At 49.7% G+C, this 16528-nt stretch overlaps 1 protein-coding gene across 2 annotated transcripts in view; it reads right to left on the bottom strand.

Annotated features, from left to right (window-relative positions):
• Positions 1-16227, bottom strand: part of CAMKK1 (calcium/calmodulin dependent protein kinase kinase 1) — a 98192-nt gene extending 81965 nt beyond the window's left edge. The window contains exon 1 of one of the 2 annotated variants that reach the window (XM_059865958.1): positions 16168-16227. The gene's annotated coding sequence lies outside the window, so the exon portion shown is untranslated. Of the gene's footprint in view, positions 1-15490; positions 15711-16167 lie in introns of those variants that run through there. The other variant, XM_059865957.1, reaches the window with a different exon arrangement.
• Between the last annotated feature and the right edge of the window lie 301 nt (positions 16228-16528).

Below are 16528 nucleotides of genomic sequence, written 5' to 3'. Positions count from 1 at the left end.
TACCACTGCCAGCTCTCCAGAGACATCCAAGAGACTGATTTTTTTTTTTTAAAGGTAGAGGTGGTAAGAGATGAGGGGGAAACAATAACAACAACAGTAATAACAATAACATCAACAACAACAATATTGATAATATTAGAATCACCACCACATAACAAGAAATTAATAATAAAAATTTAAAATAATAATAAATTATTATTATTATTATTATTATTATTAATAATAATAATAATATCATCACCACAGCCTTTCAGCACTTTTCAGGGAGAGCTGTGCCAGTGGCTGCAGTGCCCTCACCACTGCTGATACCAGTGTCCTGCCCAGCCATATACAGGCAAATCCCCCAAATTCTTCTGTGCACAGGTTATGCAGCATCACCTGCACAGGACACAACCTCTGTGGCAGCAGAAGTGCCACACCATCTGAACCAGCAATGTGACCTCAGGGGGGGTCAATCTGTATGACAGCACTGATGCTGGGGTTAGGACTTCAGCATATCATAGTTTAAAATAAAATAAGCCCCAAACAAGGCATGAGCATGGTTCTTCCCATCCTGTCACTGGGAAGGAGGTTCCTCTTTAGGAGCTGCCTCTCTCCCATGATGCAGAGGGCATTTGCCACTCAGAGAACAGCCTCCTGCTCACAGTGACACCAGCAAGCCAGCACAGGAACAGATTTTAAAATTTGCAAACACAAGTACTTTTACCCGGAACCTGACTCCAGGTTTATAAACAGTCTATAGGCCAAAGGATTAGTCAGAAAAATTATCTGGCAAATAATCTGCAAGAATAAGCAAAACCAGAGCATATCACCATCTGCTCATGGGTAACTCCTAAGGCAGAAATGAGGAGCCTTCAAATTAAAGCCTTCACTCTGTATGTGATTGTTGATAACCAGGCCATTGCACTCAAAATGCTCCCAAAGCTACATCAGCAACCAAAAAAGGAAGCAGGTGGAAATTAGGACCCCAGATCTGAGCTGCCTGTTGGCTGAGCTGCCACTTGCATGGGCTACACAGCTCAGACCAAGCCCCAGCTGGAGCCTGTGGGTCTCCACAAATGAGAGCCCCTCTGGGATGTCCCCACCACTGGGCACATCTGGACAGGCACATCTGGGCAGGAGACAGCAACCTGCCCAGCCCATGCACTGGCAGAGCACAAGTTCCATTTGCAGCTGCCCTGGAGATGAGACTGCAGAGCACTGAAATGAAGAGATCTCTGAGCTGTGTTTAATTAAACACAGTCTGGGGAAGTCTCTGCTTTTGTTCAACACTGCCTCAAAAGAAAAGGGCTGAGTAATCCACCAGTGGGGAAAAACACACTCTTTAGCTACAAGGTGTTATTATTATAGGCTTAATATCAAAATGGCTTGTTCAGCTTATTAGGCTAGAGCAAACACTGCCAGCCTTGGCAAGACTGATATTACAGCTCTGTATTGCACACTTACATAAGCACTGCAGGTCTGTGTGGAGAGGAGTCTCTGTCTGGAGAGGGAAGGCATTGATTTGCACCAGGTTTCTGTGGCCCAGTAAAACTGGTCAGACAGACAGGAGAGGAGTTTGTCTGTCCTGGGCACCAGCAGGAATGGTGCAGCAAGGGCAGGGAAACCTGGTGGGAGCTGATCTCCCTGACTGGGGCCAGCAGCAGCACGGGTGGGTGGCTGCAGCAGCTCCACACACAAGGGCACAGCACAGGCCAGCAGGGAAACACTCCTCAGGACACTAAGGACACTGACCAGCACCACACCAAGGCCACTGACCTCACACCTGATTAACCCAGGAGCCCTGGGCTCCTCCTTCTGCAGAACACAGGTGATCACCGACGTGCAGGGAAAAGGTTTTGGAGCAGAGCTTAAGTTACTGCTGCTGAGCCTGCCCTTGGGGACAGCCCCCAGCAGCAGCCAGGGATTGCTGGTGGCTCTGCAGCACGGTGGGGTTGGTGATGCAGCTCTGCCTCCACACCCACTCACCTGCCTGCAGGTGCAGCCAGCCCCAGGATGACCCCCCATCTCAAACACCCAAGTTGTTGCAGATAAAAATTCTAAGTATCTGAGACTTTCAAGACACCATGACATTTAAGGATCTTTTTTGAGTATTTGGTGCAGTAGAAGCTTTCACTTCTCAAGTTGAAAAACAAACCCTTTCTCTGTCTTTTATTTGTTAATTAAATGTGTTCATTGTATTCAGATCTCATTTTTTTGTGCATAATGTTTTGCCCATCTGTTTGATTAAAAAAGAACCCAACCACCCGGCTTCATTAAGCTAATTGGATGCATTCAGCCTTTGGTTAATATTCTGAAGTAGTTTACAATTATTCTCCCCAGTTATTAAATCTCCTCTGAGGATCTTATTTTCTGTACTAGATTCTTTATTAGCCAGCACTTGAGCTGGACTGAGTTTGCCCACTCTTACCCACATGCAAACATCCCACCAACTCCTTTAATGGTTTGTGATCTGAGACATGGAGATAAATTTGTGCTTAACCTGACACCCTTCAGCTCACCCTGACCTCAAACCACAGCACCTTCCTCCCTCTGGACAAGAGGCTCAACACTGCAGGAGGATGATGAAGTATTAAAGAGAGAACTACAAATTCTGTGTTCTGTGGAAGCTCCCAGGTGAAATTTTAAAGGGAAAAACAGTCTCAGAAAGGCTCAGGACTGCAGGCCAAGGTGGATCATCCTAGAGGATGAAAAGTGACACTAGCTCCATCAGTGTAGCAATGGCTTGGCCAGGTGGCATCAAGTGAGTGAACCAAGTGAGCCTTGCTGGCAGTGCAGTGAAGGGTTTTAAGCTCTCTTAGGGTTCAGGTTTCTGTAAAATTTGTGGTCAGGCAACCTCCCTGCATCCTGGACCTCCAAGGTGTCCCACTCTCTCTGCTCCACCACAAAGAACCTGCAGTAGCTCTGAGGCTTGATGTTTACACACCCCACCATCACTGCCCATTGCTTCTCCAAGTAACCCAAATTCTGGCCAGCAGTGCTCTCCTAGCAGCCCAGCCCTGAATCAGAGCAGTCCCTGCTGACCCTCAGAAGAGGTCACAGGACAGGGATTCTGCAGGACCAAGCATCAAGGGCAGGAGAAGGGAAAGAATGGCACCAGACTGATGGCAGGAAAGAGACAGAAGGTGAGAGAAGCAGCATAAGCTTCTTGTCCTGGTATGAGCAGAAGTCATGACTGGAGCCCCTCACTTTCCCCTCACCATAACATCTTCCCCCTCTACCTGGACATCCATTTCCTTGAACACTTGTAACAAATCCTTGCAGCCCTAATCACTGCAAGACACTTGAGGGCAGGAGGACAAAGGCTCCAGAAGCTGATGGATTGCAGAGTGAGAGACAGGACTGACAGACAGGGATGCACAGCTTGAGCTTCACACTGGTCTCATTTCAGAAGGAAAACAGATTAAATAAATTTATTTTTTTACAGAAAGCTCTGATTTTCATGGTCCTAGTCCTAGCCAGCTCTAGCTGACACCAAGACCTTCCATGCTGAGAGGGAGCTGCAGGAGATGAAACTTTCCCCACACGTGCATTATGGAACTGGGACTGCTGCTCCTTCCTGAACCAGCACCAAGTTTGAGATGGAGGTCAAGAGCTTCTAGAAAACAAGTCAGCAGAGCATTTATAGGAAAAGCCACACTGAGTCAAGCCATGTATCCACTCTGCCCTGATTTCTGTCTCTAACAGTGGCCAGCAGTGGATGTTGGGAGGAATGCTGCTGCAGAAACTACGAGCTTAAAAATAGTCATGATAATGAGGAAAAAGTTTAGAGTTTGGCCTCTTGACAGCACCTCCTGGCTTCAAGCAGTCACTCAGGGAGCCCTGACAGAACATCTCTGAATTTGTCTCCAACCCATCTGAAGCTATTTTCTCAGTCTCCACAGCACTGCAGGCAACTGATCTCTGCAGCATGACAAGCACTGCTCAGGAAGGACAATTTGTGCCACACCTGCCAGGCAAACAGGGGAGTTCAGGCATCCCAACACCAATTCCACAGGGTGTCAGAGAAGATAAACCACATACACACCCCCATGACCACAGCCCAGGGTCAGCAGGAAATGCCCAGGTTAGAAAATGATTTCTTCTATTTGTTTCTGCAACCCCAGCCCAGGCTCTATTGTTTGTATTTAAAGAAAACAGCCAGTTTTCATTCTCTTGTTATAAAAGGTGGTTACACTTGCAAGAAATCACTTGGAAGTAATTTAAGGGAAGGAGGAAGAAATTTAGAGGTTGAGGCAGCTGTGATTTGACATGGGCTGACCTGGCACCTGAGGAGAACCTTAATGACATTTCCTTCCAGCCAGCCTGTTCTCCTTGGTTCACACTGTAATTAGCTTTCCCTTTCTGACATGCAGGCAGAAAGCCTAGACCACACTCGAAAATTTGGCCACATTATTACAACTTTTCAATAGCCTGGCAACAGCATCAATTAATAGAGAGCTCACTGCCCCACTGTGCTTAATGCTTTAAGAAAGGCAAGCTTTGCCTCAAAGAGCTTAGAATCAAAGCAGGCTTTAAAAATAGAGCTTAAATGTTGTAGTTTAACTTGGCAGGCAGGTAAACACCAAACAGCTGCTTGCTCACAGATCCCTCTCCAGGAATGGGGGAGAGAACTGAGGGAGGAAAAAAAAATAAAATTTGTGAGTTGAGATAAAAACCGGTTAATAGGATATAAAAAGAAGATAAATTATTAATAACAATTTAATTAGAATGTACAAAACAAGTGATGCACAATGCAATTGGTCACACCTGCAGACCTGTCAGGCTGATCTCCCTCCAGTGGATGCACTGCAGGTGAGGTGGGATGATCCCCAGCTTTCGTGGAATCTTACTCAGCTAGAGTGAACAGCTCTGCAGAGAGGGGAGGGATGTGGGATCAGGCTTCATTCCCAACAAGCTCAGCCTCCCTCCCTGAACACGTGGCCTTCCCCTGGGGACACAGTCAAAATGAAAGGGGAAGCACCAAGAGCTGGCTCTGAGGGCCTGGGAAACATAAAACAAGCTGCTCTTCTGCATCTCCCATCACCAGCAACACTTCTTTAACTTTGCCTTCAAGGGAATTACAATTGCCAAGGACTCACTCAGACTGTTCCCAAGTGCCACCAGGGAGTAGGTGAGCTCTGCTGCACATGGTCTGAGCTATGCCTGAGTCAGAAAATAATCAGGGCTGGAAAATTAATGTTGTTAGTCAGACTTGAGAGCAATGCTGGCTCTCAGCCAGGGTCACTCCAGATGTGCTCCGTGTCCTGCACCCTGGGTTTTGGCTGCTTACTCCTCACTGTTCTCCTCACACATGTCCCCAGCAGGGACAATGACCTTGTCCATCTGTGAAAGGGTCACAGGTCCCAACAGGAAAAACACAAGGCTGCAGATTTCCAAAGGGACAATCCCAGTGCTTCAATTCCCTGAATCTTATTTTTTTTCAGGCTGAATCCATCTCATGCCACAGAGCCCAGTCACATTCCTGAATGCCTGTTCAGAGACACAGGTCAGCACCCATGGGAGGGGATGCCCCATGCCAGGCAGGCAGAAGGCAGCAGCCTCCCAGGGAAAGCTGTCCCCACTAACCCAAGGAATGAGGTGGTGGCTGGTCCCATCTCCCTCCCACAGTGTGATCTGTGCCAAAGCTGGTAACAGCAGGAGCAGCCCCACAGCATTGTGTAAACTACAGATTTCCATCCTCCAGTGAAGCCACTAACACCCACAAACCCAAAAATCCCTTCAGTGGTTTCTTTCTGGGATCAGCCAATGTACCAGACAGCCCAGAGCCAGGAGAAGGATGCACCTGCCTATGAGAGACCTGCAGCAACACACAGTTGCTCTACAGAAGGGACATCTACCTGAAATTTGCTCCTCTCACTCCCAAGCTTCTTTGTTTTCCTTAAGATTATGCCTGCAGTTAAATGAACACATTACAGTAGAAATTTTACTCTTAATTTGTCCCTTGGGTGTTCTGCTGACCCTACCAAGAACTATATTTAAATGTGCAATTTCCTGGCTAGACTCATTTGCAGTCCCTCCCCCCTGGCTGCTTGTGCAAGTCTGGCCCAGAATCCAATTAGCTACCACCACCCTTTAAATCAAAGGAATTACACTCATACAAGAAAAATAAAATTAAAGATTTTAATTACATCATTATTATATGTCTAAATACTTACAATTCCCATGCTTTCTGGGAGGTGGTCTCCAAAGACTAGAAAATGACAAGTTTCCAAAGCAGACAAAACTGCAGCCAGAACAAATAATTTGACTCTGCCCAGCCCAATCAGCAGAGCATGTTTGGTTTGACACACTGCAGAGCTGGATGTGGGACCTGCCTGGCACCGTGGAAGGAGCAGCTGCTTCCCAGCACCTGTGAGAGGTGTGGGGAACCCAAAGGTTTCCAGCTTCTCACAGGAAGGAGCAGCTGCGTTCCATCTGGTATTAATGCAGGAATCTGCTTTCATCAGCATCAGCACCACCCTCCCCAGTGCCCAGGAGCTGCTCCCATTGCAGCTTCCAAAGTAAAGGAACTGCTTTGCTCCTCTTAGCCCTTGAGCAGCTCCAGCTGGGGCCAGTGACACCCCGCAGTGTTCCCAGGAGTGTTCCCAGCTGGGCACAGGAGCAAGGCAAGGAGGATGTGGGTTCCAAGGCCACAGAGCCCAGGGGCACATCAGAGGGGTGTTTTATTCCCTCCCCTGTCACATCCTTCAGGGCTCCAGGTTTTGCAGGTCAGTTCCCAACTGTGTGATGCTGTGGCTGTTCACATTTACCAGTGACCTCAGAGGACTTTCAGAGTCCCTTCTGGACAGGCTTTCCCAGCCTGTGCTCCAGCTCTTGGCTTCCTGCCTGCCTCCAGGAGCTGCTCAGCAGATCCCCCCAGACCCTTTGGCTCTGGTGAATCTCTCCAGCCAGGGGATGGGGCAGGGCAGGGCAGCAAGAGCCAGGCACTGCTGGGTTGGAAGACATCAGGAGAGCTGATTGTGTTTGGCTCAAACTTGCCAACTACCAGCTTGGGAGATGCCAAGGCCACAGAGAAGTTCAGAGGAGGTCAAGGACTTTGGAATAGCCAGGCTGCTGCTGGAAATGGTGTTTCTCAATGCCACCAAATTAGGAGTGGCTGGGATGAGTTTGCTTCAAGGTATCAGCTGTCAGGTCCAAACAAGCTTCAGCTCCCTCCATCCCAGGCAGTGCCTGACCTGCTGCAGGAAAGCACAGGGGCTTCACTCAGGAGCCACACTGCCACCACCCCAGCTCACTGCAGAATTAAACAACTCCTTCTGGGACACCTCAGCCTCCTGGGCAGTGCAGCAGGGAGGGTTCAGTGTGAGGCACAGGCTTCTTGCCAAGCAAGCAGAACAACTGCAGAGGCACTGAGTGATCCACAGGAGATGACAGTGCAAGGGACAGCTCCAGAGAGGCAGGGATTGCTACAGCACTGGCAAAATAAATGTATTGAAACACAATGATGCCCTTCCTTTTGAGGGAAACAGATAGACCAGGACATGGAAAGGGCTGTCAGACACTTTTGCAGAAAGGCATCAGCTAGGAAAACCAAATTCCCCAGGAGATGAACAACTCTGAGCCATCTTCCCCTTCTTTTGCAGGTAGCTACACTGACACCTTGCAAAAATACTCTGCAGAGCTCTCTAACCAGTTTGATGGTGAAATGTCAGCACATTTCTAGGTTAATAAAAGCTGGGGCATGGGAGGAGAGAGGAAAGGAAGGAGATTGATTGTCTTAGACAAAGAGATTGGAATGGATTTCACAGCAGGAGAAGGTTTCAGGGCAAGGAAAAATTTATTCATACCTAAAGAGCATGGAATATTAAAGACTCTGGGTTTCATTTCCTCCACAAGGCCTGAGTGGAATGAGACTCTCAGCACTCTGCAGTAACCACAAAACATCCTTAATGAACCCAGGTGGTTTTATCCAGCTCACAGCAAAACCTCAAAAGCACATTGGCACTGCAGCCATGGCATCAGCAGGAGGCTGGTGCACCAGGGCATGGAGCAGGCAAGGGAGAGCCAGGGACCTCCTGGGGACGAGGGGAGGGGGCTTCCCCTGCCATTCTGGGCAGGCTCTGAAGCAAAGGCAGCCCAGCAACATGCTGCTGTTGGAGCCCAACAGAAGGCACCTCTTTAGGTAACACAGAGTGCCCTGGGCATCCCCAGAGCAAATGGCAGTGCCATTTTTTGACTCAGATCTGGAGGGTTATTTGCCATTACTGGGGCACTTCAGTGTTATCACCTGGGCCTGATGCTGCACAGAGAAAAGCTGTCCCTGCTGTGAAGTTTATGCTCTTAGCACAATAAACAATGAGGCAAGCAGGCAGATGTATGGGTGAGCACAAGGAAAGCTGTGTTGGTTTTGCTCTTTCATTCTTCTGGTGGCTGAGAGGATGTGCCACAGGAGAATCAGTTCCCACAGGTGGGACAACCTCATATTGTCCTCTTGCATCTCTGATAATCACTCTGCATGGAAGACAGATCCAGTGGCATTCAGGTAGAGTACAGACACTTTTCAGCTCCTTGGAAACAGCAAATTCTGAAAATTACCCAAAAATACCAGTTCCATTCTGCATTCAGACTTAAATCAATCTATCTGGCATTAAGGAATGGACTCCAAGCAATTACCATGAATAAAGCATGCCTTTCCACCACTCTTCAAGGCAAATTACAAGCACTGCTCACATCAAACTGCATGAGAAGGGACACAGCACCCTGGAAGAGATGCCTGATCTCTCTAACCTGGGAGTGCACATTAGTAACACAGCTGAGAACACTGAAATTCGTGCCCACTACTACCACAGGACAAGCTGAGCCAGAGGCCCTTGTTCTCACTGCTCTAACAATTCACATCCTGCTCATGCCCCACACCCCAGCCCAGAGGGGACACGTCCCTGTTTCCCCTGCACTCAGCAAGGACTGGCCCAACAACCTGCACTTGGACATCCTTCACTTCTCCAGCCCCATCTGTCAGCCTGGGGATGAGGTGCTGACACAGAAGGGCTAAAGGTCTCATCTCAGCTCTGTTTTACACTCTGCCTACTAGCCTCAGATATCATCAGCCTTTGTCAGTCAAGCTGCCTGACAGCCACAGAAAGGTCAACCCAGATTTCAGCATCAAAGCACCTCACCAGTGAGAGGTCAGCAGATGACTCTCCTGTCCTCATACTGCACTTGAAGCAGGCACACCATCAGCAAGCAGACCCCAATCCTTGGTTCCAGCACAAACAATATCCCAGAACAGCACTGCCCAGACAGCATTTCCACACCAGGTGTTAGGAAGTGTCAACATTAAGACCTGGCTCATTTAAGTGGTTGGCTTCCACATGGGTACTGGAATAATTTGTCACAGGAACACTGCCCCAGGTCCTCCTGCCTTTCAAGTACCTTGATTTCTTTGGCATAAGGTTACCACCTTCTACACATCACCAGTATCCAAACCCAGTTCTCTCCCTGTTGGGAAGGATGAAAGTTTGACAAGAAAGTCTCACAGATATGTGTGCTTAGCAGGAAGAGTTTTGAATGTAGAATCTGAAGAAGGAATAGAGATGGAAGCAAGTTTTGATATAGAAGAAAAGAATTTCTGAGCCAGTCTTACTGGATAACCAAGGGGGCAAAGGGTGTGTTTGTTAGAAGGGGTTTTTATGGCTTAGAGCAAAGGATAAACCCACCCCAAACAAGATGTTTTTACCAAGCAGAAAGAGAGCACAGGCAAACAAGTCAGCAAATGTGGCAAGGAGAAAAAAGGGCTCAGAATTTTCAACTGCAAGAAAACTGAGTAACAACTTCTAGCTTAAACTGTAATGTGCTGACTTCTAGTGATTGGAGAGCAGTGCCATGAATATGGTAATTACAGCAGTTATGATGGGCTGTAGGTAACAGTTAAGGCATAGACTGGTTCTGCTGTATGCAGATGCTCAGCAAAGAAAAGTCTAGAATGCATTGTAACCTAAACTCAGGGTCTCCAGGGCTGCCTGCAGCTGGAGCTGCCAGCTGTGGGCACAGCTCTGTCACCCACCACCCTGCACTGCTGTAACACCTTGGATCCAATAAACTGCATTTGGAGAGCTGCCTGGAGTCCCACATCTCTCATTCAGGCTCTTACACCTCTCCTTCCCTCCCAGTTTTCCACACTGACCTCTAAGCACTGGCAAAAGACAGGGGAGGAAGCTCTGAAGCAACAGAACACACTTCTCCAAGGCAGCACTCAACTCATTGAGAGGCAAATTCATCCTTTTTCTTTCATGCTACCATCAGTCACTGCTCACACACTGCAGGAAGAAGCCTCCTTCCCCAGAGGAGCTGTGGTTCATGCTCACATCACATCCTTGCCAGGCTCCTAATGAGCAGGCAGCTCACACATCTTTCAGCTCCTTGTCCACAAAGTCAGGACTCCATGGGCTGGGCTGGAATGAGGGAGAGGGAGGGTCTGGCAGCAGATACCCAGCATGAAGCAACAGCTACAGACCCTCCTCCAGGCAGGGGTCCCTTTGAGCATCCCAAATTCTCTCTGAGAGACCACACTAGAGCAGCAGAGCACACAAAGGCCACCAGCAGCATCCAGCACACGAGGAGGTGCAGGGGCAGGAGAAAAGCTCTGGCAATGCCTGCAGGCTGCCAGTACCACGGTGAGGAAGCACAAAGGCAGGAGGTAGTTGAGAGTAACTTTGACAGGGCTGGACTGAACAGCAGGACAGCAGGGGAGCTGTGATAATTAGAGCCAGCCCCAGGTAGGTACACACATGCACACACTACTCTGCAAAGCTGTGCTGGCTCGTTTTTTTTGCTACTGCTGCCCAATTCCTTCAGCTTTATCTACTGTAGATGTGACAGCCTCTAACCATGGGCTTCAGAGGGCTGTGCCCATGCTATTTGTGTACACCAAATCCATCCTCAGCAGCTCCTTTGGGGGTTTAGGACTCACTTCTGTTGTGTAGAATGGAAATCTGAACTACTGCTGGGAGTGGGAGAGGGAAGAAGAGACAGGCACCCACGATAGTCTCATGACAGCAAAACAGTCTTGGAGTTAATAAATACACCCTGCAAAAGCAAAGCAAAACCAAGACAGACTATGGAGTGGGTGGTCAAAGCTCTGCTGCACTCCTAAGGCTGCAAGACAGAATTGTGACCAATCTCTGCAGCAGAGGCAGAGCTGAGGAGCAGCAGGAGGAGAGCAGCAGCACCTGACTGGGAGCAGGGCTCCAGCCCAGCTCTGAACTGCCACACACTGGCACCACAGTCCAGGTCAGCAGGGTAGGATGATCTCACATCCCTTGGGACCACTGATTCACACTCTCACCTCCATCCCAACCAGTCACAAATACAACACTAACACATCCTCAGAAAGTGTCATTTAGCCTGGGTTTCCCCAGCACTCAATGCTCTGTCCTCACATGGTCACAAAATCAGTGTCACCTGGCTGAGAAAAACAATCAGCACACCCCAAAAATATTCATGGGATGTTGCACAGGAGCTGCAGGCTTCAGGGATCTGCTGCCTTCCACCTTGGCACACAGCTCTGTGCTTAATCTGCTCTGCAGCAAGGGCTCCCACCAACCTCCCAGCTTTAAAAAGGACAGACCTCACTTACACTGCTGTGAGGGAGTGCAAACCACTGGAGACAGGGAACTGCAGAAGGCAGCAAAAAAAGTGAGGCCAAGAATTTGGCTCCACTGCCCACAGGGAAGCAGCTGCCACATGGCACCAGGAGCAGCAGAAAGGAAAGCTGGACTTGCATGGCTTTTCTGCTTGTCCAAGGCATACACAGAGACTACAGCCCAGGAACAGGAGAAAGGAGAAGCATGTCTGCACCTCAGAAAGACACATGTTCAAGTGCTGCTCCAGCTCATCACAGCCTTGCTGTTTACACTCACACCAGAATTATTAGAGCAGTCACTGTTAAATAGCTAACAACTTCACCATCTATTCTCTGAACAATACTGAAGAATTCATCACAACATTTCACAGCCACCACTCTGCAGAAACACTGAAATCACCCCAGACACAAGCAGCCTAAATTAATCCCACACAGATTCTAGCCAAAACTACAACTATTTCAGCAGTACTCACCCAAAAGTAATGCCTTCCCAGGGCAGCAACCCAAAAGAAACAAGTCCTCATCTAACCACACCTTATGCACAAAGCATGACTCAGCTCATGCACTGGGTGCCATCAAGAAATAAAACACAAGGGTTTATACTCAGCCAGGTTCACTCCCTAAAGCAGCAGCTTTGTGGGATATGAAGCTCCCAGCTGCCATGGGACAGCCCATGGAGAAGCTTTGTCCTCAAAAGGGTTTGGGCTTTCAGGAGAACTTCCCCATCCAGGGACACCAGCACCTGAAAACAAACAAAAATTCTCCAGTGTCAGGTACTTGACATATGACATTTGTGCTTCTCCCTCTGTTTATATCCATATCACTTGTGCCAAAAATATAAAATAAAGTGAATGTCTAATATGTAAAATATATAATAAAACTGAAGAGCGCAATGAAACAAGAAAATCTTTCTAAAAACTTAAGCCAGTAGAAGAAGTGGCCAACAAATCCAGGCTGCAAATTCCTAAGTAAGTTAGAATTGCAAGTTCTGCAGTCCTTGACTGCACCTCAGCATCAATGGCACAGTCTATAAAATCTTTTTCTTTGATTAAGGACTCAATCCATAAAGTCACCACCTGTGCCCAAATACACAAGCCTGAAACACCCCTGTTCTGAAGGGCTGGAACACATGTACTCACACCTCACCCACCAGCACAAACCAACAGCCACCCTCCCACTCATGGATGGAAATCACTGTGGCTCCTTCCCACCACAGCATCTTTCAGATCAGTATCCTTCTCCACTTTATCAGTTTTTAGGATCTGTTTTCTTTAGAAGGCTTCAGACACTTTTCTCCAACCATGCTAAGCTTCACTATTGTTTTAAATAAAACAACATGCTTGACCACATGGCATTTTTTGGTATTATTCACTTACCAGCTGTACCTGACACTGTATCCATCACAAATACCCCTAACCAACCTTCAGCCCTGCCTCAATGACTGCATTCTATCAACAATTGCTTTGCACACTTCAATCATTCCCACAGCCAGCCACACACATTCCTTTTTCCACCACTTACTTTTGGTGACTGGGTCACCTTCCTCCATGCTGGATGTTTGCTTCTTAAAGCAAGTGACATCCCATGCCCCCCACCAAAAAAAAAAAATGGAAAAAAATACTGAAAATCAGAGGAGCAATCATGAAGACAAAGACCTAAGAGGAAGAATTTTCACAAGGGTTAGTGGTTGTCCTCAGAAGGGTCTGCTTTGCTACAGTTTATGACACAAGCCAAGAACATTTTATCTCATACCAACTCTCTACTTGGCTTTTAGGCTGACAGCTCAGGCCTTGCTTTCATCCCAGAGATGAAGGGGTAACTTGTTTCCTTGCTCTTTCTCAGCAAAGGGATGGCTCAGCTTCCTGAGCCTCCCTCTCCACCTGCCAAGCTGCAGCAGAAAGTAGCAGAGAGCACCTGCCAGAGGCTGTGCAGGAGGAGTCTCCTCCCATCCCAAGTTAGAGGTAAAAATCCACCCAAAAATCCTGCTTCCCCATCCTCCTTCCCACTCAGGGGAGCTCCTGCTATGGCCTGATGCTGCCCAAAGCTGGGCTCTGCTGCTGGTTCCACACAAACCATTTCACCTGCTTGTGTTGCTGCACTGAGCATCCCTGCAGGGCCTGGAACCAAGGGAGATCTCTCACACAGGAAGAACCTGCCTGGCCCTACACCCAGCACTTGTCAGGGCTTTGAGCAGCTGAACAGACCCATCCAGCTGTGCTTTAGGGCACCAAAGGGTATCCTCTCTCCAGGCATCTCCCCAAGGCAGACTGATTGCACACACCAATTTCACATCCTACCAAACTGCCTTCCACAGCTCCAGCACTGACAAAATCCTCACACCGAGCTCTTCACCAACACACAGCCCTTCTCCACTAGCTTGGTGTGCCTGGATTTATCCTCTCTGCCCTCAGCCAGGCAGATATCTCCTCTGGAGACCAAAGCCAACCTGCTAGAAGCCATCCAGCAACCACAGCCTTTTCCTGAAGCCTCTTACAGAAGAAGCTTCTCCTTCCCCTGTCCCTAGGTAGCAACAAGCCTATAAAGGCTCTTCTAAGGTCAGCATTGACATTGAAGAGAAGATTTGGCTTTCCGACAGAACTGTTCTTTCCACAGTTCATCAGAAAGTAGCACAAATACAGGGTTAAAACATCCCTCAGTAACTTCAGGGAACAAATATCAGCAAAAAGAGATGCTGCACTCTGCAAGCACAGCCTTGGCTGAAGCACAGTGACACAGCACAGTGCTACCTCTTCACACCCAGCCAAGGTCTAAACCAGAAATTTTTGCCATGACCACTGCCTAAACAGTGCTTCTTGCTCCAGCAAAGAGAACACTGCGACACCATCCTTCCAGCCATCCCCTCTGCTGCAGGCTGAGCACATCCCTGCTGCAGCCACCCCACAAGAGCCCAGCAGGGGAAGGGAAATCCCACAACCCCTTCCCATCAAAAGAAAAGCTGGGCCTTGAAAGTCTAGCTAGTGCAAGGACAATTAATTGTATCAGGCAAAGACATTTAGGGTTTAATGAGCACATTAATTAGAGAGCACAGAGCAGCAGCACAGGTTTGAAAGCCATGGCAGAAGTTCAGCACCTTCTGGCTGTGTGGAGTGAAGGGGAAACTCACTGCTCTGAGCAATGCCAGGACAGGTGAGGTCCCCTGGCAGCTTCACTCCAGGAGCAGCTGCATGGGCAGCTCTGCCCATATTCTCCAAGTCAGGAGCTGTCCTGGGAGCACTCACACATACCCCACTCCAACCCACAAGAGCCATCCCAAACTCCTGGAGAAATAGCTGGAGACAGCTCCAGACAGAAGGCACTTCACACCAGCAAACACAGCTTCCCTGGAGGAAAGAAATCTCTTGGGACTCGGTGGCCTGGCACCTGCTGTGACTTAAAGCCCAGCCTTCAGACCATACCAACCCATGACATGCCTGAACTCCTTGCTGGAATGATAAAAGCCTGGTGCTTACGCTCCTGGTTGCTAAGATCTGACCTTCTCCAGGCAAGAGCCAAGGGAGCAAGCCCAGGAAAGCAAATTTATTGCTCTGCCTGGAGTTTAATCCCATTCACAGCAGGCACCCCAGCCCAAGCACTGGGGTCACTCAGCAAACCGTGCACAGGACACGCTGGAGCACAGCCCCAGCACGCTGGCTTTGGTGCTTCAAGCAACTGAGATAGCAGCTCTCTGCTCTCCTTATCCAGTTTTGAAAGCAACACTTCAAAGCCATCCTGTGTCAAACTCCAGAACAAACTGAGGCTGCCAGAGATGCCTCACAGGGAGGAAATTAACACATGATGGGAAGATTAATGTGGAATTGCAGACTACTGTAAACAGAAAAGCAACAGCTTCCTATTAAATAAAACCTTCTCCACTAAGTTACAACTACAACAGAAGGGTAATTTTACCTTCATCAGAGCAGCTGAAGAAAGTGGTACCATGGCAGGATCAGCAGTTTTCCTTGTTCACAGCACACAGGCCATCGGGAGCTGCAGGTTATTGTCCCTCAGAGCCAAGGCAAGCAGAGAGGAAGATAAGCCCCTCTCACCTGGCTGCCAGGTGTGTGCTCTGAGACACGGCCGGGGCAGCACGGCTCGGGCCGGGGCACCCACCCACGGGAAAACCCAAACTCTGAGGAGCTCAGGCCGATCCCAAGGGCAGCAAGGAAGGTTAGGAAGCCGTGACAAACCTGCACGGAGCTCACCGCACTCCTCACCTTCTCTGCCCCTTCGAGAAAAGGGCGAGGGATGGCTGGCACTGCCCAAACTGCTCAAACCCCCAGCTTTCGGAAGGATTTTATTTTTTCCCATTTCTTTTTGAGCTCGGTAAAACCATCACCTCCGGAGCTGCAGCTGCCGGGCGCATCCCCGGCCGCGCCGCGGCGGCGGCTCCCGCAGCCCGGGGGATGCGGCGGGCGCCCGTGTCCACCCGCTCCGACCGCCGGGTCCCACCCGCGTCCCCTCCACCGCGGCCGGGACGCTGCCCGCGGGCTGTCCCCGCGGGCTGTCCCCCCAACGCGCCACTCGGGGCTCGCAGCTCGGGGGGCTCCGTTCGCGGGGGTCGCCCGGTCCCCGGGGCCGCTCACCTGCGCTCGGCGCTGCCGCCGGCTCCCGCCGGGTCCCGCCCGCCCCGCGGCGCCGCCGTTCGCGCCGCCCGCCCCGCCCCGCATTGGCCGCGCGGGGCCGGCGCGCGCCGCGCCCCGCCCCGCCCCGCCCGCGCCCGCGCCGCCCATTGGCTGGGGGCGGCCGCGCCTCCCGGGGCGCGCGCGCGTGTGGCCGTGAGGGAGACGGGGGACGGGGTGGGGGGGGGCAGGTGGCGCTGGGGTTTGGGGCAAAAAGGCCAAAAAAAAAAAAAAAAAAAAAAAAGAAAAATCAAACCAAAAAATCCTTTTTTTTTTTTGGTGACGTGTGGTGTCCAGAAAGAAGCGCACCTGGGGTGCGCGCTTT

The sequence above is a fragment of the Haemorhous mexicanus genome, chromosome 22 (assembly GCF_027477595.1).
Source record: "Haemorhous mexicanus isolate bHaeMex1 chromosome 22, bHaeMex1.pri, whole genome shotgun sequence".
Taxonomy (NCBI): domain Eukaryota; kingdom Metazoa; phylum Chordata; class Aves; order Passeriformes; family Fringillidae; genus Haemorhous; species Haemorhous mexicanus.
This window is presented reverse-complemented; position numbering and strand designations above follow the sequence as displayed.